Genomic DNA, 25,663 nt, shown 5'->3' with positions numbered 1-25,663 from the left:
GGAGGCTTCTTCGATTACTTAATGCTTTGCCTGATCATCCTCTCAAGAAAAACAAAATACTTGATATCTTTTATAATGGACTAACCGATGCTTCCAGAGACCACCTGGATAGTTGTGCTGGTTGTGTTTTCAAGGAAAGAACTGTTGATCAAGATGAATTGCTATTGAAAAATATGTTGAGTAATGAAAATGATTGGACACTTCCTGAACCAACTCCGAAACCAACTCTGAAGAAAAGGGGTATTCTATTTCCCAGTCCTGAAGATATGCAAGAGGCAAAGAAATCTATGAAAGAAAAAGGTATTAAAGCTGAAGATGTTAAGAACTTCCCACCCATTGAAGAAATGCATGGTCTTGATAACCCGACACAGGTAGTAAAGGTAAATTCTCTCTATAGATTTGATAAGGGTGAAATCCCATCTACTAAGTTTGCTAGCCAATGCTTAGATGAGTTTGATAATTTTGTTGTTAAACAAGAAAACTTCAATGCTTATTTTGGTAGACAATTGAAACGTAATGCTTATATGATTGAACACTTGAGTGATTATATGTGTATAGTTAAAGGTGAACTTAAACTTATTAGTAAACATGCTTCTATGGTTACCACTCAAGTAGAACAAGTGCTTAAAGCTCGGAATGATTTGCTCAATGAATTAAATAATAAGAAAAATGATAATGTTGTTCGAGTTGTGACTAGAGGGGGTAAAATGACTCAGGAACCTTTGTATCCTGAGGGCCACCCTAAGAGAATTGAGCAAGATTCTCAGAGAACTAATGTTGATGCACCTAGTTCTTCTAAGAAGAAGAAAAAGAAAAATGATAGGGCTTTGCATGCTTCTAGTGAACATGTTGTTGACACACCTGAGAATCCAAATGATATTTATATTTCTGATGCTGAAACACAATCTGGTAGTGAACATGAACCTAGTGATAATGTTAATGATGATGTTCATGTTGATGCTCAACCTAGCAATAACAATGATGTAGAGATTGAAACTGTTGTTGATCTTGATAACCCACAATCAAAGAATCAACGTTATGATAAGAGAGACTTCGTTGCTAGGAAGCATGTTAAAGAAAGAGAACCATGGGTTTAGAAACCCATGCCTTTTCCTCCTAAACCATCCAAGAAAAAGGATGATGAGGATTTTGAGCGCTTTGCTAAAATGATTAGACCTATCTTTTTGCATATGCGTTTGACTGATATGCTTAAAATGAATCCTTATGCTAACTATATGAAAGATATTGTTACAAATAAAAGAAAGATACCGGAAGATGAAATTTCCACCATGCTTGCTAATTATACTTTTAAAGGTGGAATACCCAAGAAACTAGGAGATCTAGGAGTACCAACTATACCATGCTCCATTAAAAGAAACTATGTTAAAATTGCTTTATGTGATCTTGGAGCCGGTGATAGTGTTATGCCTCTCTCTTTATATCGTAGACTTGATTTGAATAAGTTGACACCTACTGAAATATCTTTGCAAATGGCTGATAAATCAACTGATATACCAGTCGGCATTTGTGAGGATGTGCCTGTTGTGGTTGCAAACGTTACTATTTGAACGGACTTTGTTATTCTTGATATCCCGAGGACGATAGTATGTCTATTATTCTGGGTAGACCCTTTCTGCAATACTGTAGGGGCTGTTATTGATTGCAACAAAGGCAATGTCACTTTTCATGTTAATGTTAATGAGCATTCGGTACACTTTCTGAGGAAACAACCTCAAGTCCACGATATTAATTCTATTGGAAAAACTTCAATGATTACTATTGGAGGTTTTGAATTTCCTCTCCTTACTGTCAAGAAGAAATATGATATTCTTATTGTTGGGGATGTGCATATCCCCGTTGAGGTAACTTAGTGTTATTCGAAAATTCTCTGGTTTCATGCGATTCGGAAAGAGTTTGTTAACAAGACTTGATCAACCTTGTTAGTGGATTCTTTTTGATGAGCATGAGATGGATGAAGTTAGAAAGCACAACCCTCTGTACCCTCCTTTTACTTTCTGTTATTTAGATTAAATAAAGCAAAAATAGTATTTTTCTGTCTGTTTTCTGAATTATCCTTGTAATAAAATATACCTTTGTTCACTTCGGCATCCTTCTTATCCGCCAAATACTTGGGGCAGTTCCGCTTCTAGTGACCAGTCCCTTTGCAGTAGAAGCACTCAGTTTTGGGCTTAGGTCCAGACTTGGTTTTTTCACTTGAGCGGCAACTTGCTTGTCGTTCTTCTTGAAGTTCCCTTTGTCTTCCCTTTGTCCCTTTACTTGAAACTAGTGGTTTTGTTTACCATCAACACTTGATGCTCTTTCTTGATTTCTACCTTCATCGAGTTCATCATCATGAAAAGCTCGGGAATCGTTTTCATCATCCCTTGCATACTATAGTTCATCACGAAGTTCTACTAACTTGGTGATGGTGACTAGAGAATTCTATCAATCACTATTTTATCTGGAAGATTAACTCCCACTTGATTCAAGCGACTGTAGTACCCAGACAATCTGAACACATGCTCACTGCTTGAGCTATTCTTCTCCATCTTTTAGCTATAGAACTTGTTGGAGACTTCATATCTCTCAACTCGGGTATTTGCTTGAAATATTAACTTCAACTCCTGGAACATCCATATGATCCATGACGTTCAAAACGTCTCTGAAATCCCAATTCTAGGCCGTTTAAGCATGGTGCAATAAACTATCAAGTAGTCATCATATTGAGCTAGCCAAACGTTCATAACATCTGCATCTGCACCTGCAATAGGTTTGTCACCTAGCGGTGCATCAAGGACATAATTCTTCTGTGCAGCAATGAGGATAAACCTCAGATCACGGATCCAATCCGCATCATTGCTACTAACATCTTTCAACTTAGTTTTCTCTAGGAACATATAAAAATTAAACGGGGAGCAACATCGCGAGCTATTGATCTATAACATAGATATGCTAATACTACCAGGACTAAGTTCATGATAAATTAAAGTTCAATTAATCATATTGCTTAAGAACTCCCACTTAGATAGACATCCCTCTAATCATCTAAGTGATCACGTGATCCAAATCAACTAAACCATAACCGATCATCACGTGAAATGGAGTAGCTTTCAATGGTGAACATCATTATGTTGATCATATCTACTATATGATTCACGCTCCACCTTTCGGTCTCAGTGTTCCGAGGCCATATCTGCATATGCTAGGCTCGTCAAGTTTAACCTGAGTATTCTGCGTGTGCAAAACTGGCTTGCACCCGTTGTAGATGGACGTAGAGCTTATCACACCCGATCATCACATGGTGTCTGGGCACGACGAACTTTGGCAACGGTGCATACTCAGGGAGAACACTTATACCTTGAAATTTTAGTAAGGGATCATCTTATAAAGCTACCGTCGAACTAAGCAAAATAAGATGCATAAAGGATAAACATCATATGCAATCATAATATCTGACATGATATGGCCATGATCATCTTGCGCCTTTGATCTCCATCTCCAAACTACTGTCATGATCTCCATCGTCACCGGCATGACACCATGATCTCCATCATCTTAATCTATATCAATGTGTCGTCACATGGTCGTCTTGCCAACTATTGCTCTTGCAACTATTGCTATCGCATAGCGATAAAGTAAAGCAATTATTTGGCGCTTGCATCTTATCCAATAAAGAGACAACCATAAGGCTTCTGCCAGTTGTCGATAACTTCAACAAAACATGATCATCTTATACAACAACTTCTATCTCATCACATCTTGACCATATCACATCACAACATGCCCTGCAAAAACAAGTTAGACATCCTCTACTTTGTTGTTGCAAATTTTACGTGGCTGCTACGGGCTTAGCAAGAACCGTTCTTACCTACGCATCAAAACCACAACAATAGTTTGTCAAGTTGGTGCTGTTTTAACCTTCGCAAGGACTGGGCGTAGCCACATTCAATTCAACTAAAGTTGGAGAAACTGACACCCGCTAGTTACCTGTGTGCATAGCACGGCGGTAAAACCAGTCTCGCGTAAGCGTACGCGTAATGTCGGTCCGGGCCGCTTCATCCAACAATACCGCCGAACCAAAGTATGACATGCTGGTAAGCAGTATGACTTATATCGCCCACAACTCACTTGTGTTCTACTCCTGCATATAACATCAACGCATAAACCCTGGCTCGGATGCCACTGTTGGGGAACATAGTAATTTCAAAAATTTCCTACGCACACGCAAGATCATGGTGATGCATAGCAACGAGAGGGGAAAGTGTTGTCCACGTACCCTCGTAGACCAAAAGCGGAAGCGTTAGCACAACGCGGTTGATGTAGTCGTATGTCTTCACGATCCGACCGATCAAGTACCGAACGCACGGTACCTCCGAGTTCTGCACACGTTCAACTCGATGACGTCCCTCGAACTCCGATCCAACCGAGTGTTGAGGGAGAGTTTCGTCAGCACGACGGCGTGGTGACGATGATGATGTTCTACCGACGCAGGGCTTCGTGTAAGCACCGCTACGATATGATCGAGGTGGATTATGATGGAGGGGGGCACCGCACATGGCTAAGAGATCAATTGTTGTGTCTTTGGGTGCCCCCCTGCCCCTGTATATAAAGGAGCAAGGGGGGAGGCGGCCGGCCTAGGAGGAGGGCGCGCCAAGGGGGAAGTCCTACTCCCACCGGGAGTAGGACTCCTCCTTTCCTTGTTGGAGTAGGAGTGAAGGAAAGAGGAGGAGATGGAGAAGGAAAAGGGGGCTGCACCCCTTGTCCAATTCGGACCAGAGGGGGGGCGCAGGCCTCCTTCCTTTTGGCATATCTCCTCTATTCCCGTACGGCCCAATAAGGCCCATATACTCCCCGGCGAATTCCCGTAACTCTCTAGTACTCCAAAAAATACCCGAATCACTCGGGACCTTTCCGAAGTCCGAATATAGTCGTCCAATATATCGATCTTTACGTCTCCATCATTTTGAGACTCCTCGTCATGTCCCCGATCTCATCCGGGACTCCGAACTCCTTAGGTACATCAAAACACATAAACTCATAATATAACCGTCATCGAACTTTAAGCGTGCGGACCCTACGGGTTCGAGAACTATGTAGACATGACCGAGACACGTCTCAGGTCAATAACCAATAGTAGAACCTAGATGCTCATGTTGGCTCCTACATATTATAAGATCTTTATCGGTCAAACCACATAACAACATATGTTGTTCCCTTTGTCATCGGTATGTTACTTGCCCGAGATTGGATCGTCGGTATCTCAATACCTAGTTCAATATCGTTACCGGCAAGTCTCTTTACTCGTTTCGTAATACATCATCCCACAACTAACTCATTAGTTGCAATGCTTGCAAGGCTTAAGTGATGTGCATTACCGAGAGGGCCCAGATATACCTCTCCGACAATCGGAGTGACAAATCCTAATCTCGAAATACGCCAACCCAACAAGTACTTTTGGAGACACCTGTAGAGCACCTTTATAATCACCCAGTTACGTTGTGACGTTTGGTAGCACACAAAGTGTTCCTCCGATAAATGGGAGTTGCATAATCTCATAGTCATAGGAACATGTATAAGTCATGAAGAAAGCAATAGCAACATACTAAACGATCGGGTGCTAAGCTAACACAATGGGTCAAGTCAATCACATCATTCTCCTAATGGTGTGATCCCGTTAATCAAATGACAACCCATGTCAATGGTTAGGAAACTTAACCATCTTTGATCAATGAGCTAGTCAAGTAGAGGCATACTAGTGACACTCTATTTGTCTATGTATTCACACATGTATTATGTTTCCGGTTAATACAATTCTAGCATGAATAATAAACATTTATCATGATATAAGGAAATAAATAATAACTCTATTATTGCCTCTAGGGCATATTTCCTTCAGTCTCCCACTTGCACTAGAGTCAATAATCTAGTTCACATCGCCATGTGATTTAACATCAATAGTTCACATTACCATGTGATTAACACCCATAGTTCACATTGTCATGTGACCAACACCCAAAGGGTTTACTAGAGTCAATAATCTAGTTCACATCGCTATGTGACTAATACCCAAAGAGTACTAAGGTGTGATCATGTTTTGCTTGTGAGGGAAGTTTAGTCAACGGGTCTGCCACATTCAGATCCGTATGTATTTTGCAAATTTCTATGTTAACAATGCTCTGCACGGAGCTACTCTAGCTAATTGCTCCCACTTTCAATATGTATCCAGATTGAGACTTTGAGTCATCTGGATCAGTGTCAAGACTTGCATCGATGTAACCCTTTACGACAAACCTTATGTCACCTCCATAATCGAGAAACATATCCTTATTCCACTAAGGATAATTTTGACCAATGTCTAGTGATCTACTCCTAGATCTCCATTGTACTCTCTTGCCAAACTTAGGGCAGGGTATACAATAGGTCTGGTACACAGCATGGCATACTTTATAGAACCTATGGCTGAGGCATAGGGAATGACTTTCATTCTCTCTCTATCTTCTGCCGTGGTCGGGTTTTGAGTCTTACCCAACTTCACACCTTGTAACACAGGCAAGAACTCCTTCTTTGACTGTTCCATTTTGAACTACTTCAAAATCTTGTCAAGGTACGTACTCATTGAAAAACTTATCAAGCGTCTTGATCTATCTCTATAGATCTTGATGCTCAATATGTAAGCAGCTTCACCAAGGTCTTTCTTTGAAAAACTCCTTTCAAACATTCCTTTATGCTTTGCAGAATAATTCTACATTATCTTCGATCAATAATGTCATTCACATATACTTATCAGAAATGTTGTAGTGCTCCCACTCACTTTCTTGTAAATACAGGCTTCACCGCAAGTCTGTATAAAACTATATGCTTTGATCAACTTATCAAAGCGTATATTCCAACTCTGAGATGCTTGCACCAGTCCATAGATGGATCGCTGGAGCTTGCATATTTTGTTAGTACCTTTAGGATTGACAAAACCTTCTGGTTGCATCATATACAACTCTTCTTTAATAAATCCATTAAGGAATGCAGTTTTGTTTATCCACTTGCCAGATTTCATAAAATGCGGCAATTGCTAACATGATTCGGACAGACTTAAGCATAGATACGAGTGAGAAACTCTCATCGTAGTCAACACCTTGAACTTGTCGAAAACCTTTTTGCGACAATTCTAGCTTTGTAGATAGTAACACTACTATCAGCGTCCGTCTTCCTCTTGAAGATCCATTTAATATCAATGGCTCGCCGATCAATGGGCAAGTCAATCAAAGTCCATACTTTGTTCTCATACATGGATCTCATCTCAGATTTCATGGCCTCAAGCCATTTCGCGTAATCTGGGCTCATCATCCCTTCCTCATAGTTCGTAGGCTCGTCATGGTCAAGTAACATGACCTCTAGAACAGGATTACCGTACCACTCTGGTGCGGATCTCACTCTGGTTTACCTACGAGGTTCGATAGTAACTTGATCTGAAGTTACATGATCATCATCATTAGCTTCCTCACTAATTGGTGTAGTGGTCACAGGAACAGATTTCTATGATGAACTACTTTCCAATAAGGGAGCAGGTACAAATTACCTCATCAAGTTCTACTTTCCTCCCACTCACTTCTTTCGAGAGAAACTCCTTCTCTAGAAAGGATCCATTCTCATCAACGAATATCTTGCCTTCGGATATGTGATAGAAGGTGTACCCAACATTTTATTTTGGGTATCCTATGAAGACGCACTTCTCCGATTTGGGTTTGAGCTTATCAGGTTGAAACTTTTTCACATAAGCATTGCAACCTCAAACTTTAAGAAACGACAGCTTAGGTTTCTTGCCAAACCATAGTTCATACGGTGTCGTCTTAACGGATTTAGATGGTGCCCTATTTAGTGTGAATGTAGTTGTCTCTAATGCATAACCCCAAAACGATAGTGGTAAATCGGTAAGAGTCATCATAGATCGCACCATATCTAATAAAGTACTGCTACGATGTTCGGACACACCATTACACTGTGGTGTTCCAGGTGGCGTGAGAAGTGGAACTATTTCACATTATTTTAACTGAAGGCCAAACTAGTAACTCAAATATTTTACGTCTGCGATCGTATCGTAGAAACTTTTATTTTTGTTATGATGATTCTCCACTTCACTCTGAAATTCTTTGAACTTTTCAAATGTTTCAGACTTGTGTTTCATCAAGTAGATATACTCATATCTGCTCAAATCATCTGTGAAGATCAAAAAATAATGATACCTGCCGCGAGCCTCAATATTCATCAGACCACATACATCAGTATGTATGATTTCCAACAAATCTATTGCTTGCTCCATTGTTTCGGAGAACGGAGTCTTAGTCATCTTGCCCATGAGGCATGGTTCGCAAGCATCAACTGATTCATAATCAAGTGATTCCAAAAGCCCATCAGCATGGATTTTCTTCATGCGCTTTACACTAATATGACCTAACCAGCAGTGCCACAAATAAGTTGCACTATCATTATTAACTTTGCATCTTTTGGCTTCAATATTATAAGAATGTGTATCACCACGATCGAGATCCAAAAAACCATTTTCATTGGGTGTATGACCATAGAAGGTTTTATTCATGTAAACAGAACAACAATTATTCTCTAACTTACAAGAATAACTGTATTGCAATAAACATGATCCAATCATATTCATGCTCAACGCAAACACTAAATAACATTTATTTTAGGTTTAACACTAATCCCGGAAGTATAGGGAGTGTGCAATGATGATCATATCAATCTTGGAACCATTTCCAGTACACATCGTCACTTCACCCTTAACTAGTCTCTGTTCATTCTGCCACTCCCGTTTCAAGTTACTATTCTTAGCAACTGAAGTAGTATCAAATACCGAGGGGTTGCTATAAATACTAGTAAAGTACACATCAATAACATGTATATCTAATATACCTTTGTTCACTTCGCCATCCTTCTTATCCGCCAAATACTTGGGGCAGTTCCGCTTCTACTGACTAGTCCCTTTATAGTAGAAGCACTCAGTTTCAGGCTTAGGTCCAGACTTGGTTTTTTCACTTGAGCGGCAACTTGCTTGCTGTTCTTCTTGAAGTTCCCTTTTTCTTCCCTTTGTCCCTTTACTTGAAACTAGTGGTTTTGTTTACCATCAACACTTGATGCTCTTTCTTGATTTCTACCTTCATCGAGTTCATCATCATGAAAAGCTCGGGAATCGTTTTCATCATCCCTTGCATACTATAGTTCATCACGAAGTTCTACTAACTTGGTGATGGTGACTAGAGAATTCTGTCAATCACTATTTTATCTAGAAGATTAACTCCCACTTGATTCAAGCGATCGTAGTACCCAGACAATCTGAACACATGCTCACTGCTTGAGCTATTCTCCTCCATCTTTTAGCTATAGAACTTGTTGGAGACTTCATATCTCTCAACTCGGGTATTTGCTTGAAATATTAACTTCAACTCCTGGAACATCCATATGATCCATGATGTTCAAAACGTCTCTGAAGTCCCGATTCTAAGCCGTTTAAGCATGGTGCACTAAACTATCAAGTAGTCATCATATTGAGCTAGCCAAACGTTCATAACATCTGCATCTGCTCCTGCAATAGGTTTGTCACCTAGCGATGCATCAAGGACATAATTCTTCTGTGCAGCAATGAGGATAAACCTCAGATCATGGATCCAATCCACATCATTGCTACTAACATCTTTCAACTTAGTTTTCTCTAGGAACGTATAAAAATTAAACGGGGAGCAACATCGCGAGCTATTGATCTATAACATAGATATGCTAATACTACCAGGACTAAGTTCATGATAAATTAAAGTTCAATTAATCATATTGCTTTCAATGGTGAACATCATTATGTTGATCATATCTACTATATGATTCATGCTCGACCTTTCGGTCTCGGTGTTCCGAGGCCATATCTGCATATGCTAGGCTCGTCAAGTTTAACCTGAGTATTCTGCGTGTGCAAAACTGGCTTGCACCCGTTGTAGATGGACGTAGAGCTTATCACACCCGATCATCACATGGTGTCTGGGCACGACGAACTTTGGCAACGGTGCATACTCAGGGAGAACATTTATACCTTGAAATTTTAGTAAGGGATCATCTTATAAAGCTACCATCGAACTATGCAAAATAAGATGCATAAAAGATAAACATCATATGAAATCATAATATGTGACATGATATGGCCATGATCGTCTTGCGCCTTTGATCTCCATCTCCAAACTACTGTCATGATCTCCATCGTCACCGGCATGACACCATGATCTCCATCATCTTGATCTATATCAATGTGTCGTCACATGGTCGTCTCGCCAACTGTTGCTCTTGTAACTATTGCTATCGCATAGCGATAAAGTAAAGCAATTATTTGGCGCTTGCATCTTATGCAATAAAGAGACAACCATAAGGCTTCTGCCAGTTGTCGATAACTTCAACAAAACATGATCATCTTATACAACAACTTATATCTCATCACGTCTTGACCATATCACATCACAACATGCCCTGCAAAAACAAGTTAGACGTCCTCTACTTTGTCGTTGCAAATTTTACGTGGCTGCTACGGGCTTAGCAAGAACCGTTCTTTCCTACGCATCAAAACCACAACGATAGTTTGTCAAGTTGGTGCTGTTTTAACCTTCGCAAGGACCGGGCGTAGCCACACTCGATTCAACTAAAGTTGGAGAAACTGACACCCGCTGGTTACCTGTGTGCATAGCACGGTGGTAAAACCAGTCTCGCGTAAGCGTACGCATAATGTCGGTCCGGGACGCTTCATCCAACAATACCGCCAAACCAAAGTATGACATGCTGGTAAGCAGTATGACTTATATCGCCCACAACTCACTTGTGTTCTACTCGTGCATATAACATCAATGCATAAAACCTGGCTCGGATGCCACTGTTGGGGAACGTAGTAATTTCAAAAATTTCCTACGCACACGCAAGATCATGGTGATGCATAGCAACGAGAGAGGAAAGTGTTGTCCATGTACGCTCGTAGACTGAAAGCGGAAGCGTTAGCACAACGCGGTTGATGTAGTCGTACGTCTTCATGATCCGACTGATCAAGTACCGAACGCACGGCACCTCCGAGTTCTGCACACGTTCAACTCGATGAGGTCCCTCGAACTCCGATCCAGCCGAGTGTTGAGGGAGACTTTCGTCAGCATGACGGCATGGTGACGATGATGATGTTCTACCGACGCAGGGCTTCGCCTAAGCACCGCTACGATATGATCGAGGTGGATTATGATGGAGGGGGGCACCGCACATGGCTAAGAGATCAAGAGATCAATTGTTGTGTCTGTGGGTGCCCCCCTGCCCCTGTATATAAAGGAGCAAGGGGGGAGGCGGCCGGCCTAGGAGGAGGGCGCGCCAAGGGGGAAGTCCTACTCCCACCGAGAGTAGGACTCCTCCTTTCCTTGTTGGAGTAGGAGTGAAAGAAAGAGGAGGAGAGGGAGAAGGAAAAGGGGGCTACACCCCTTGTCCAATTCGGACCAGAGGGGGGGCGCAGGCCTCCTTCCATTTGGCCTATCTCCTTTATTCCCGTATGGCCCAATAAGGCCCATATACTCCCCGGCGAATTCCCGTAACTCTCCGGTACTCCGAAAAATACCCGAATCACTCAGAACCTTTCCGAAGTCTGAATATAGTCGTCCAATATATCGATCTTTACATCTCGACCATTTCGAGACTCCTCGTCATGTCCCCGATCTCATCCGGGACTCCGAACTCCTTTGGTACATCAAAACACATAAACTCATAATATAACTGTCATCGAACTTTAAGCGTGTGGACCCTACGGGTTCGAGAACTATGTAGACATGACCGAGACACGTCTCAGGTCAATAACCAATAGTGGAACCTAGATGCTCATATTGGCTCCTACATATTCTACGAAGATCTTTATCGGTCAAACCGCATAACAACATACGTTGTTCCCTTTGTCATCGGTATGTTACTTGCCCGAGATTCGATCGTCGGTATCTCAATACCTAGTTCAATATTGTTACCGGCAAGTCTCTTTACTCGTTTCGTAATACATCATCCCACAACTAACTCATTAGTTGCAATGCTTGCAAGGCTTAAGTGTTGTGCATTACCGAGAGGGCCCAGATATACCTCTCCGACAATCGGAGTGACAAATCCTAATCTCGAAATACGCCAACCCAACAAGTACCTTTGGAGACACCTGTAGAGCACCTTTATAATCACCCAGTTACGTTGTGACATTTGGTAGCACACAAAGTGTTCCTCCGGTAAACGGGAGTTGCATAATCTCATAGTCATAGGAACATGTATAAGTCATGAAGAAAGCAATAGCAACATACTAAACGATCGGGTGCTAAGCTAACGGAATGGGTCAAGTCAATCACATCATTCTCCTAATGGTTTGATCACGTTAATCAAATGACAACCCTTGTCAATGGTTAGGAAACTTAACCATCTTTGATCAACGAGCTAGTCAAGTAGAGGCATACTAGTGACACTCTGTTTGTCTATCTGTTCACACATGTATTATGTTTCCGGTTAATACAATTCTAGCATGAATAATAAACATTTATCATGATATAAGGAAATAAATAATAACTTTGTTATTGCCTCTAGGGCATATTTCCTTCACTATGGTGCTCTCCATGTCGCGCAAGCATGAGGGATTCCTGTTGTAGGGTTTGCAATATGTTCATGATTTGCTTATGGTGGGTGGCGTGAGTGACAGAAGCACAGACCCGAGTAAGTAGGTTGTTTGCGTATGGGATAAAGAGGACTTGATACTTTAATGCTATGGTTGGGTTTTACCTTAATGATCTTTAGTAGTTGCGGATGCTTGCTAGAGTTCCGATCATAAGTGCATATGATCCAAGTATAGAAACTATGTTAGTTTATGCCTCTCCCTCATATAAAATTGGAATAATGATTACCGGTCTAGTTATCGATTGCCTAGGGACAAATAACTTTCTCATAACAAAAAGCTCTTTACTAAAACTAATTTAGTTGTGCCTTTATCTAAACAGCCCCTACTTTTTATTCACGCGCTCTTTATTATCTTGCAAACCTATCCAACAACACCTACAAAGTACTTCTAGTTTCATACTTGTTCTAGGTAAAGCGAATGTCAAGCGTGCGTAGAGTTGTATCGGTGGTCGATAGAACTTGAGGGAATATTTGTTCTACCTTTAGCTCCTCGTTGGGTTCGACACTCTTACTTATCGAAAGAGGCTACAATTGATCCCCTATACTTGTGGGTTATCAATGTTCATGGTGAATTTTATCCTACTCATGCCTGCACTCAGTGTTGATTAATTTTAATGCATGTTCATGACTGTTGTCGCTCTCTAGCTGGTCGCTTCCCAGTCTCTTTATAGCCTTCACTTGTACTAAGCGGGAATACTGCTTGTGCATCCACTTCCATAAAACGCAAAAGTTATTCCATATGAGTCCACCATACCTTCCTATATGTGGTATCTACCTGCCGTTCCAAGTAAATTTGTATGTGCCAAACTCTAAACCTTCAAATGAAATTCTGTTTTGTATGCTCGAATAGATCATGTATCAACTAGGGCTGTCTATATCTTCCATGCTAGGTGGGTTATTCTCACGAGGAGTGGACTCCACTCCTCATTCACGAGAAAATGGCTGGCAACCGGGATGCCCAGTCCCATGCTTAAATTAAAATAATTTCAAACAAAACTCCCCCAGGATTGTTGTTAGTTGGAGGCACCCGTTGTTTCGGACAAGCCATGGATTGATGTTTGTTGGTGGTGGGGGAGTATAAACTTTACCATTATGTTTGGGAACCGCCTATAATGTGTGTAGCATGGAAGATATCAAGATCTCTCGGTTGTTATGTTAACAATGAAAGTATGCCACTCAAAATATTATTCATCTCTATTTCAAAAATCGAGCTCTGGCACATCTACAAATCCCTGCTTCCCTCTGTGAAGGGCCTATCTATTTAGTTTTACGTTGAGTCATCACCCTCTTATTAAAAAGCACCAGTTGGAGAGCACCACTGTCATGTGCATGCATTACTATTAGTTTACATTAAGTATGACTGTGACTGGATCTCTTTTACCATGAATTACAATGTTTAGATAGTCCTTGAACTTCAAAGGTGCTCTGCATTTATGTTTTACGGTCTCAGAAAGGGCTAGCGAGATACCATCTTGTTATATCATATTATGATTGTTTTGAGAAAGTGTTGTCATCCGAGATTTACTATTATTGCTCGCTAGTTGATTATGCCATTGATATAAGTAAACATGAGACCTAAGTGTTATTGTGAATATGGTTTGTTCATAATCTTTGCTGAAAACTTGAATGTTGGCTTTACATATTTACAACAACAAGACCAAACAGAGTTTGTAAAAGTTTTCCTTTTTCACTTTCAGTTTGTCAACTGAATTGCTTGAGGACAAGCAAAGGTTTAAGCTTGGGGGAGTTGATGCGTCTCCATCGTATCTACTTTTCCAAAGACTTTTTGACCTTGTTTTGGATTCTAACTTGCATGATTTGAATGGAATTAACCCGGACTGACATTGTTTTCAGCAGAATTGCCATGGTGTTATTTTTGTGCAGAAATAAAAGTTCTCGGAATGACCTGAAACTTCACGGAGAATTTTTTGGAATTTATAAAAGATACTGGCGAAAGAATCAACACTAGGGGGCCCACACCCTGTCCACGAGGGTGGGGGCGCGCCCCCTGTCTCGTGGCCCCCCTGAGGCTCCACCGACCTCAACTCCAACTCTATATATTCATGTTCGGGGAGAAAAAAATCAGAGAGAAGGATTCATCGCGTTTTATGATACAGAGCCGCCGCCAAGCCCTAATCTCTCCCGGGAGGGCTGATCTGGAGTCTGTTCGGGGCTCCGGAGAGGGGAATCCGTCGCCATCGTCATCATCAACCTTCCTCCATCACCAATTTCATGATGCTCACTGTCGTGCGTGAGTAATTCCATCGTAGGCTTGCTGGACGGTGATGGATTGGATGTGATTTATCATATAATCGAGTTAGTTTTGTTAGGGTTTGATCCCTAGTATCCATTATGTTCTGAGATTGATGTTGCTATGACTTTGATATGCTTAATGCTGCTACCTCTTGAGCACTGCGTTGGTTTTCCCTTGAAGAGGAAAGGGTGATGCAGCAAAGTAGCGTAAGTATTTCCCTCAGTTTTTGAGAACCAAGGTATCAATCCAGTAGGAGACTACACGCAAGTCCCTCGTACCTACACAAACAAATAAGAACCTCGCAACCAACGCGATAAAGGGGTTGTTAATCCCTTCACGGTCACTTACGAGAGTGAGATATGATAGTGATAATAATGATAAGATAAATATTTTTGGTATTTTTATGATATAGATTGAAACTAAAGATTGCAAAATAAACGGTGCCAGAAAATAACTTGTTGACAAGAGATTAAATAATGGAGAATAAACCCGGGGGCCATAGGTTTCACTAGTGGCTTCTCTCAAGATAGCATAGGTATTACGGTGGGTGAACAAATTACTGTCGAGCAATTGATAGAAAAGAGAATAATTATGAGAATATCTAGGCATGATCATGTATATAGGCATCACGTATGTGACAAGTAGACCGACTCCTGCCTGCATCTACTACTATTACTCCACACATCGACCGCTATCCAGCATGCATCTAGAGTATTAAGTTCATAAGAACAGAGTAACGCCTTAAGCAAGATGACATGATGTAGAGGGATAAGCTCATGCAATATGATGTAAACCCCATCTTTTTATCCTCGATGGAAACAATACAATACAATACAATACATGTCGTTTCCCTTTCTGTCACTGGGATCGAGCACCGCAAGGTTGAACACTTATCCCATTGCAAGAAAGATCAATCTAGTAGGCCAAACCAAACCGATAATTCGAAGAGACTTGAAAAGATAAACCAATCATACATAAAAGAATTCAGAGAAGATTCAAATATTGATCATAGATAAACTTGATCATAAACCCACAATTCATCGGATCTCGACAAACACACCGCAAAAGAAGATTACATCGAATAGATCTCCAAGAGAATAGAGGGGAACTTTGTATTGAGATCCAGAGAGAGAGAGAATAAGCCATTTAGCTACTAGCTATGGACCCGAAGGTCTGAAGTAAACTACTCACACATCATTGGAGGGGCCATGGAGTTGATGTAGAGGCCCTCCGTGATCGATGCCCCCTCTGACGGAGCTTCGGAAAAGGCCCCAAGATGGGATCTCTTGGGTACAGAAGGTTGCGGCGGTGGAAATAGGGTTTCGTGGTGCTCCTGGATGTTTTCGGGGTATGTGAACATATATAGGAGGATGAAGTAGGTCGGTGGAGGCACGAGGGGCCCACGAGGGGGGAGGGCGCGCCAAGGGGGGGTAGGCGCGCCCCCTGCCTCGTGGCCTCCTTGTTGGTTGCTTGACGTCCACTCCAAGTCCCCTAGATCACGTTTGTTCCAAAAATCACGCTCCCGAAGGTTTCATTCCGTTTGGACTTCATTTGATATTCCTTTTCCATGACCCACTAGGCCTCGGGTTAATAGGTTTGTCCCAAAAATAATATAAAAGTGTAAAATAAAGCCCATTAACATCCAAAACAGATAATATAATAGCATGGAACAATCAAAAATTATAGATACGTTGGAGATGTATCAAATTCTTGTCACTAGGGCCCGAGTGCCATGATTTTAGATGTGAACCTATTATGTTTTCACGAATATATGTGAGTTCTTGATCCTATTTTGCAAGTCAATAGTCACCTACTATGTGTTATGATCCAGTAACCCCGAAGTGACAATAATCGGGACCACTCCCGGTGATGACTATAGTTTGAGGAGTTCATGTATTCACTAAGTGTTAATGCTTTGTTCCGATACTCTATTAAAAGGAGGCCCTAATATACCTTAGTTTCCAATAGGACCCCGCTGCCACGGGAGGGTAGGACAAAATATGTCATGCAAGTTCTTTTCCATAAGCATGTATGACTATATTTGGAATACATGCCTACATTACATTGATGAATTGGAGCTAGTTCTGTGTCACCCTATGTTGTAACTGTTGCATGAGGAATCACATCCGACATAATTATCCATCACTGGTCCATTGCCTACGAGCTTTTCATATATTGATATTTGCTTAGTTACTTTTCCGTTGCCACTGTTACAATCACTACAAAACCAATACTGTTACTTTTGCCACTGTTACCGTTACTTCCATATTACTTTGCTACTAAATACTTTGCTATAGATATTAAGTTTTTCAGGTGCGGTTGAATTGACAACTCAACTGTTAATACTTGAGAATATTCTTTGGCTCCCCTTTTGTCGAATCAATAAATTTGGGTTGAATACTCTACCCTCGAAAACTGTTGCAATCCCCTATACTTGTGGCTTATCAGGAATCACAACATACATACTATCAAAATATCGAACACATATCAAATTCACATGATTACTTGCAACATGATTTCTCCCCTGACCTCAAGAACAAAAGTAACTACTCACAAATGACAATCATGCTCAAGATCAGAGGGGTATTAAATAGCATATTGGATCTGAACATATAATCTTCCACCAAATAAACCATATAGTAATCAACTACAAGATGTAATCAACACTACTAGTCACGCACAAGTACCAATCTATAGTTCCATTAACAAGATTGAACACAAGAGATGAACTAGGGTTTGAGATAAGATGGTGCTATTGAAGATGTTGATGGAGATTGCCCTCCCCAAGATGGGAGAGTTGTTGGTGATGATGACGATGATGATTTCCCCCTCTAGGAGGGAAGTTCCCCCGGCGGAATCGCTCCGTCGAAGGGCAAAAGTGCTCCTGCCCAAGTTCTGGCTCGAGACAGCGGTGCTCCGTCCCGAAAGTCCTCTCCTTATTTTTTTCTAGGTCAAAATGACCTATATAACAGAAGATGGGCACCGGAGGTGGGCCTGGGTGAGCACAACCCACCAGGGCGCGCCTGGGCTCCCTGGCATGCCCAGGCAGGTTGTGCCCACCTGGTGGGCCCCCTCTGGTAGTTATTTGCCCAATATTCATCATATATTTGATAAAAAAATCTCTGTAAATTTTTAGCTTGTTTGGAGTTGTGCAGGATAGGTGGCCTGATGTAGCTTTTCCAGGTCCAGATTTCCAGCTGTCGGAATTCTCCCTCTTTGTGTGTACCTTGTATATTATGAGAGAAAAGGCATTAGAATTACTCCAAAAAGCATTATTATGGATAAAAACATCATAAATAACAGTAAGAAAACATGTGCAAAATGGACGTATCAGCTGCCCAAAGCCTGGCTCCCTAGGAACAGTCGAATCGACCATTTCGAGAAAGACAGGCTGAGTCGGGGGCAAAAGTAGGACACGGCGTACGTCGTGGTGCAGGGGGGAATCAGGGGGAGATGACGCAAGAAGGAAATTGCATAGGCGGGATGGCGCAAAATCTAGCCTCCCCCATTTACTCGCGCACCCTAGCTATAGGGCAAGCACTTCCTCTGTTCTTATCACCGACGGCTGTGGGGAGTCAGATCTGCGCAAGCGGTGACAGAGGTGGCAGCAACACTCTCCGATGGCACTAGCTGGTTCTGCCCTTCTTCTTGGACTCTGTGTGGCTATCCTCATCTCAATCATGACCCCTATGTCTGCTTCGTCGGCTCCGAAGCTAGTAAGAAGCATACCAACCCCACCCAGGTCATTTGTTAGGAAGATGTAGGATTGATTGTGCCATTGCTGACCGCACCATGGATGTTGCCTAGGTTGTGGATGAACGAATGAAGCTGGTAGTGTAGGAAACATCACTGATAGCTGTGATCAGGCCTGGATCATGTTGGTCCAGAAGAGATTTGTTCGTCGGAGTAACAAGTCTGTCATCTGGTATGGTCCACTGTTAATCCGGGACCGGGACCGGGAGAGGATAGCAAATCTGAACTACATCTGCAACTGCAACAACACAGAGGCTCTGTGGATGCTTTGAATGAAGAGAGCACCTCTCGCAAGGCTTGTGCAGACGTTCAGGAGTAGGGGCGGCTAGAAGATAGCATCCACACCTCTGTGAAAGAGCAATTTGCCATGTTCCTCCATGTTGTAGGTCATAACAAGTGGTTCAGGGTTATCCACAACACATTTAGGAGATTAATGGAAACCATTTCCAGGTATTTTGAGAAAGTGTTATATGTTGTCAGGGAGCGCAGGGGAGTGATGATCAAGTCACCAACTGGGCAAACTCCTAGCAAGATTCACACTAGCCCAAGATGGTATCCGTATTACTCGTAGTTCGTGCCTTCACATGCTTGTACTATGATTTTTAGGGTTGCCACAACACCATCTTGTCATGCCATTTTCAGGATTCCATTGGCGAAATAGATGATACTTATGTGACTGCTAAAGTGTCGAGGTCACAAGCTGCATCATACAGGGGATGTTCTTGCTGCGGTTGACTTTGATCTGAAGTTCACCTACGTGTTAGCTGGGTGGGAAGGATCAACCCATGATGTTAACATCCTAACTGACATCATGAGTCAACCTGATGGCATCAATATCCCTAATGGCAAGTTCTACCTAGGAGATGCTGGATATGCATGACGACCTGAGGTTCTTCCATCCTTTAGGAAAACCAGGTACCATCTAAACGAGTTCTCTTCCAGGAACTATCATAGCACTCCACATTAATTTTTTAATCACAGACACTTAGGTCTTAGAGTTATGGTTGAGAGGACATTTGGAGCTCTGAATAATTGGTTTAAGATCCTCGATCAGAAGCCATTCCACCCTTACCCTACCTAGTTTAAGCTTGTTCTTGCATGTTGCATCCTTCATAACTAGATCCTACAATTGGGTTGTGATGAACTTGTGCCAGAGGATGAATATGTGACGCCTGATGATGTTTGAGGGAGTCCTGGATTAAGGGGTCCTCGGGCGTCCGGCCTGTTGGACATGGGCCGGGCTGATTGGCCGTGAAGATACAGGACAGAAGACTCCCTCATGTGGCTAGATGGGACTCTCCTTGGCATGGATGGCAAGCCTGGCGTTCGGATATGAAGATTCCTTTCTCTGTAACCTACTTTGTACAACCCTAGTCCCCTCCGGTGTCTATATAAACCGGAGGGTTTAGTCCGTAGAGGCAATCACAATCATACAGGCTAGACATCTAGGGTTTTAGCCATTATGATCTCGTCGTAGATCAACTCTTGTAATACTCATATTCATCAAGATCAATCAAGCAGGAAGTAGGGTATTACCTCCATAGAGATGGCCCGAACCTGGGTAAACATCGTGTCCCTGTCTCATGTTACCATCGACCTTAGACGTATAGTTGGGGACCCCCTACCCGAGATCTGCCGGTTTTGACACCTACATTGGTGCTTTCATTGAGAGTTCCGCTGCGTCACCACCAGAAGGTTCGATGGCTCCATCAATCATCTACAACAATGCAGCCCTGGGGGAGGTTTTCCTCCCCAGCCAGATCTTTGTGTTCGGCGGCTTCGCATGCGGGCCAACTCGCTTGGCCATCTAGAGCAAATCGACAGCTACGCCCCAGGTCACCAGATTAGTTTTGGAAATCTGGACTATGTCGCTGATATCCGAGGAGTCTTGATCTTCCAAGGATTCGCGCCCCCAACCTCCGCTATGGCCTTAGATCCGGAGCGTATCGCCAGGTGCGAAGACGGGCTCCCTGAGCTCGCCGGACTATCTGTGGCCACTAGGCCCGTTGTTTGAGAGCCGGGGGAAGTAGTGTCAGTGGCAGCCATCATGGAGCCGGACCCTTCTCCGTACACAGGCTCCGAATCGTCGGAGTCAGCATCGTGTGAGTTCAGCCAAGGAGTCTCACTCTCGACGCACTCCACGGGCTCTCTTCTCTCGGGCCAAACCTTGCCTTTAAGCGAGGCTCTGGACTTAATGAGATCCCTTGTCATTATAGAGGAGCAACGTCTGAACTATGCCTAGCCCGGACTAGGGGCTGAGAGCAGGGAATTTTACGTCCCACCCACCACCCACTTTATAGCCACTGTCGAAAACTTAACAAACATGCTCGATTACAACTCCGAAAACATCAACAGTATGGATGGCGATGCCGGAGAAGAGGAGGCCCAAAGCCTGCCGTTTACCGGACGCTGGATGGCCACCTCTTCATATGACATGTACATGGTGGATACACCCAAAGAAGCTAATGGCGATGACAAAGAAGACCCAGTCGAGGATAAACCTTATGAGATACAGCCAAAGCGCCAACGACAGCGGCGCCACTCTAAGTCACGCAACGGAAAAGACAACAATACCGGCACAGGAGAAAACAATACCCTAGACGATGCCGAGGACAATGAAGACCCCGTTGAGCTAACCTCCGAACAGGACGAATGGGAAGATGGGCGAGTCAGCCCTGATGAACAGGCCGTAAACGAAGACTTGGAGGACAGTAACTATTTTCCGCTCTCCGAGGATGAGGTGAGCCTCGGCAACGAGGATTTTATCGTGCCTGAGGAACCTCTTGAGCAGGAGCGCTTTAAGCGCCAGCTAATAGCCACTGCAAGGAGCCTGAAAAAGAAGCAGTAGTAGCTTCAAGCTGATCAAGATCTGCTCAATGACAGGTGGACTAATGTCCTGGCAGCTGAGGAATACGGCCTCGAGCGCCCAACCAAAAGTTACCCGAAGCGCAAATTGTTACCTCAATTTGATGACGAGGCGCTGAAGCCCGTACCATCAGCGCATAATGTGGCTGACTGACCACCACGTGGTCGGGACAAAACGACAACTCAAGCCGAACACCAGCCCATACTACCCAGCCGTAAAGGCAGGGACATAACAGCTCGGGGTTATACATATGACCTGTGGCAGGACCTGGACAATAGAGCAGGTCAGACCAGATCGATCTATGGATTGCGGGGGCGTGCCCCGACGCGCAACGACGGCCATCTAGCCGGACGTGACAAACATAACCACGCCCGGCCGAAAACCGCAAACGGACTCCATCCGAGCTACGTCGTGACTTGGCCCGATATAGAGGCGCCGCACACCCCCTCTGCTTCACTGATGAAGTAATGGAACACGAATTCCTAGAAGGGTTTAAACCCGTGAACATCGAATCATATGATGGGAAAACAGACCCCGCGGTATGGATTGAGGATTTCCTTCTCCATATTCATATGGCCCGCGGTGATGATCTTCATGCCATCAAATACCTCCCACTAAAACTAAATGGACCAGCGCGACACTGGCTAAACAACCTCCCAGAGAACTCCATTGGCAGCTGGGAAGACTTGGAAGACGCCTTCCACGATAACTTCTAAGGTACATATGTCCGGCCTCCGGATGCCGATGACCTAAGTCACATTATCCTGCAGCCCGGGGAGTCCGCCTGGAAGCTCTGGACTAGGTTCTTAATTAAAAATAACCAAATTGTCGATTATCCGGATGTCGAAGCCCTTGTGGCCTTTAAACATAGTGTCCGAGATGAGTGGCTCGCCCGCCACCTCGGTCAAGAAAAAACAAAATCCATGGCAGCCCTTACCGCTTTGATGACCTGCTTTTGCGCGGGAGAAGACAGCTGGCTCGCTCGTAGAAGCAACAACACTAGTGATCCGGGCACTTCCAAAGTTCGAGACGGCAACGGCAAGCCACGACGCAATAAACACAAGCGTCGAAATAATAATGAAGGAACGCAAGACAAGGTGGTCAACGCCAGATTCAGCAGCTCCAAACCCGGTCAACAGAAAATGCCATTCAAGGCAAACAGAGACGGACCATCCAATTTAGACAAGATACTGGATCGGCCCTGCCAAATTCATGGCACCCTAGAAAGACCAGCCAATCATACCAACAGAAGCTGTTGAGTTTTTAAACAAGCCGGCAAGCTTAATGCCGAACACAAGGGGAAGGGGCCGCCCAGTGATAGCAACGACGAAGAGACTCGCCAACCGAACACCGGGGGTCAGAAGCAATTTCCCCCTGAAGTAAAAACAGTAAACATGGTATACGTGACGCACATCCCTACAGGGAAGCGCAAGTGCGCACTACGGGACGCCTACGCCATAGAGCCGGTCGCCCTAAAATTTAGCTAATGGGCGGCCTGCCGATCACTTTTGATCGCAAAGACTACCCAGCCAGTATCCGTCACGAAGGTTCGGCAGCTCTGGTCCTCGACCCAATTATCGACGGGTTCCATCTCACGGAAGTCCTTATGGACGGCGACAGTAGCCTTAATCTACTCTACCAAGACACTGTCCGCAAAATGGGCATTGATCCTTCAAGAATCAAGCCCACCACAACTACCTTCAAGGGAGCAGTACCCGGCATAGAAGCTCACTACACGGGCTCAATTACATTTGAAGTCGTTTTCGGCTCACCGAACAACTTTTGAAGCGAAGGCTTGACCTTCGATATTGTCCCGTTCCATAGTAGCTACCATGCACTGCTCAGGCGTATCGCTTCTGCTCATTTTAATGCGGTCCCACACTACACCTATCTAAAGCTTAAGATGCCTGGTCCATGCAGCGTCATCATGATAAACGGAAATACGGAATGCTCCCTCCGTACAGATGAATATGTGACGCCTGATGATGTTTGAGGGAGTCCTCGATTAAGGGGTCCTTGGGCGTCCAACCTGTTGGACATGGGTCGGACTGATGGGACGGGATGATACAAGACAGAAGACTCCCTCCCGTGGCTAGATGGGACTCTCCTTGGCGTGGATGGAAAGCCTGGCGTTCGGATATGAAGATTCCTTTCTCTGTAACCGACTTTGTACAACCCTAGTCCCCTCCGATGTCTATATAAACCAGAGGGTTTAGTCCGTAGAGGCAATCACAATCATACAGGCTAGATTTCTAGGGTTTTAGCCATAGATCAACTCTTATAATACTCATATTCATCAAGATCAATCAAGCAGGAAGTAGGGTATTACCTCCATAGAGAGGGCCCAAACCTGGGTAAACATCGTGTCCCTGTCTCCTGTTACCATCGACCTTAGACGCACAGTTCGGGACCCCCTACCCGAGATCCGCCGGTTTTGACACCGATGGTGTTTGCCAGCTCTGGCCATGGTGTGGAGGCATTTGTCAACGAAGCCTGGAAGAATAAAAGGATGGAGTGGGCCCAGGCAATGTGGGGTAACAAAGGCTAGACAAGGATCTGAAGAAGAAGAAGAGGAGGAAGAAGAAGAAGTAGAATAAAATAGCAGTAGTAGCAGAAGAAGAAGAGGATGGACTTCCACTTGGTTAGCATAAATGAACTTTCCCCTAGTCAGCCATATGGCTCTTAATTTTTATCGCCATTTGTTAGTAGCTAGGATGAGCTGTAATTTGTTCTCTAGCTAGGACCGGGACGATGTTGAAATCGTGTGTGATAAGGTCACCACTAATGAGAAGTGGTGATCATACCTTATGTTGTTCGCAATCAAACAACATGTGGTTCGTCTAACAAGTGCGACTCAAGAAACCAAACACCATGCCAAAAATTGCTTAATTATCTGATGCAACTAGCCTATATGTAGGCAACCAAACTACATGCGTATGTTGGTTTTTGGCCTGCATTAGCTCAAACAGGCCCAACTGGGACAAGTATGCAAAGTGCCCAAAAACAGAGATGACAACCAAACGCGTCAGAAGTTTCTAATGAATCTCTAGATGAAAGGTACTTAGGTATGACCATCAACGTTGGTCTTTCAGAAAATTGTACTTTTAATTTTGAAAGATCGCGGTAGGAATAAGGTGAGAGAGTAGATGGCGAAATTATTATCCTTGACGAGGAAGGATGCATTAATCAAGTCTACCATACAAGCCATCCTGGTTTACTCAATTGCGCTTTTTCACCTTCCCATGGTCTGTGTGAGCATGTCAATTCCATCATCTGCAAATTCAGGCAGGGTGGTAAAAAGGAAGAAGGAAGGCTCATTGGGTTTCGCGAGACTTGGCTTCAGGGATTTGGAACTGTTTAATTTGGCCCTTTTGGCTGGACAATTATGGAGAATCTTGCAAGAATCAACATCCTTGAGAGCAAGCCATCTCACACTCTCCTTGATCGTAGGGTCATCGTCATCAATCTTAAGGTTGTCAAACACTCATCATCATCAATCTCAAGGTCGTCGAACACCTCGTCGTTCAGGTCCAGTTGGTCAAAGATTCAGCAAGATTGGTTTTAGCGGCAATCCTCGCGCCGCTTCTTGTCATCAACTGGGTATTAGAAGGAGTCGCCATCACATCAGGGGACGAGTGGGAGTCAAACGACAAGCGCCCGATAGGAAAACATGGACAGGGACTCAGTGGCGATCAAACCGCCACAGGGACATGAAACCCGTTCACTATTTGTTTATCAGATTGGTTCTTACTTTGATTTGATGTAGATTTGCTCCTCCAAAATTAACATTTTATTTTTATATGTGCAGTAATTTCTTGTGTGTGTGCACGCGCCTTGTATCATCGACAACACCCCGACAGACGAACCACATTGTATCTCCGACATCACTCCGACCGGCGTCTGAGGTGCTCAGCTCTCTCTCCCTCTATGTGTGCGTGTGCGCGCGCGCAGTTGCATATAACATATCAAACGGAATTGATCCATCGAACTAGGCAACGGCGAGGACACACCGGTGAACCACCTTGTATCTCCCACACCACGCTGACCGGCGTCGGGGTGCTCAGCTCTCTCTCTCTCTCTCT

Source organism: Triticum urartu, chromosome 6 (assembly GCF_003073215.2).
Source record: "Triticum urartu cultivar G1812 chromosome 6, Tu2.1, whole genome shotgun sequence".
Classification (NCBI taxonomy): Eukaryota; Viridiplantae; Streptophyta; class Magnoliopsida; order Poales; family Poaceae; genus Triticum; species Triticum urartu.
Note: the sequence above shows the minus strand (reverse complement) of the source record.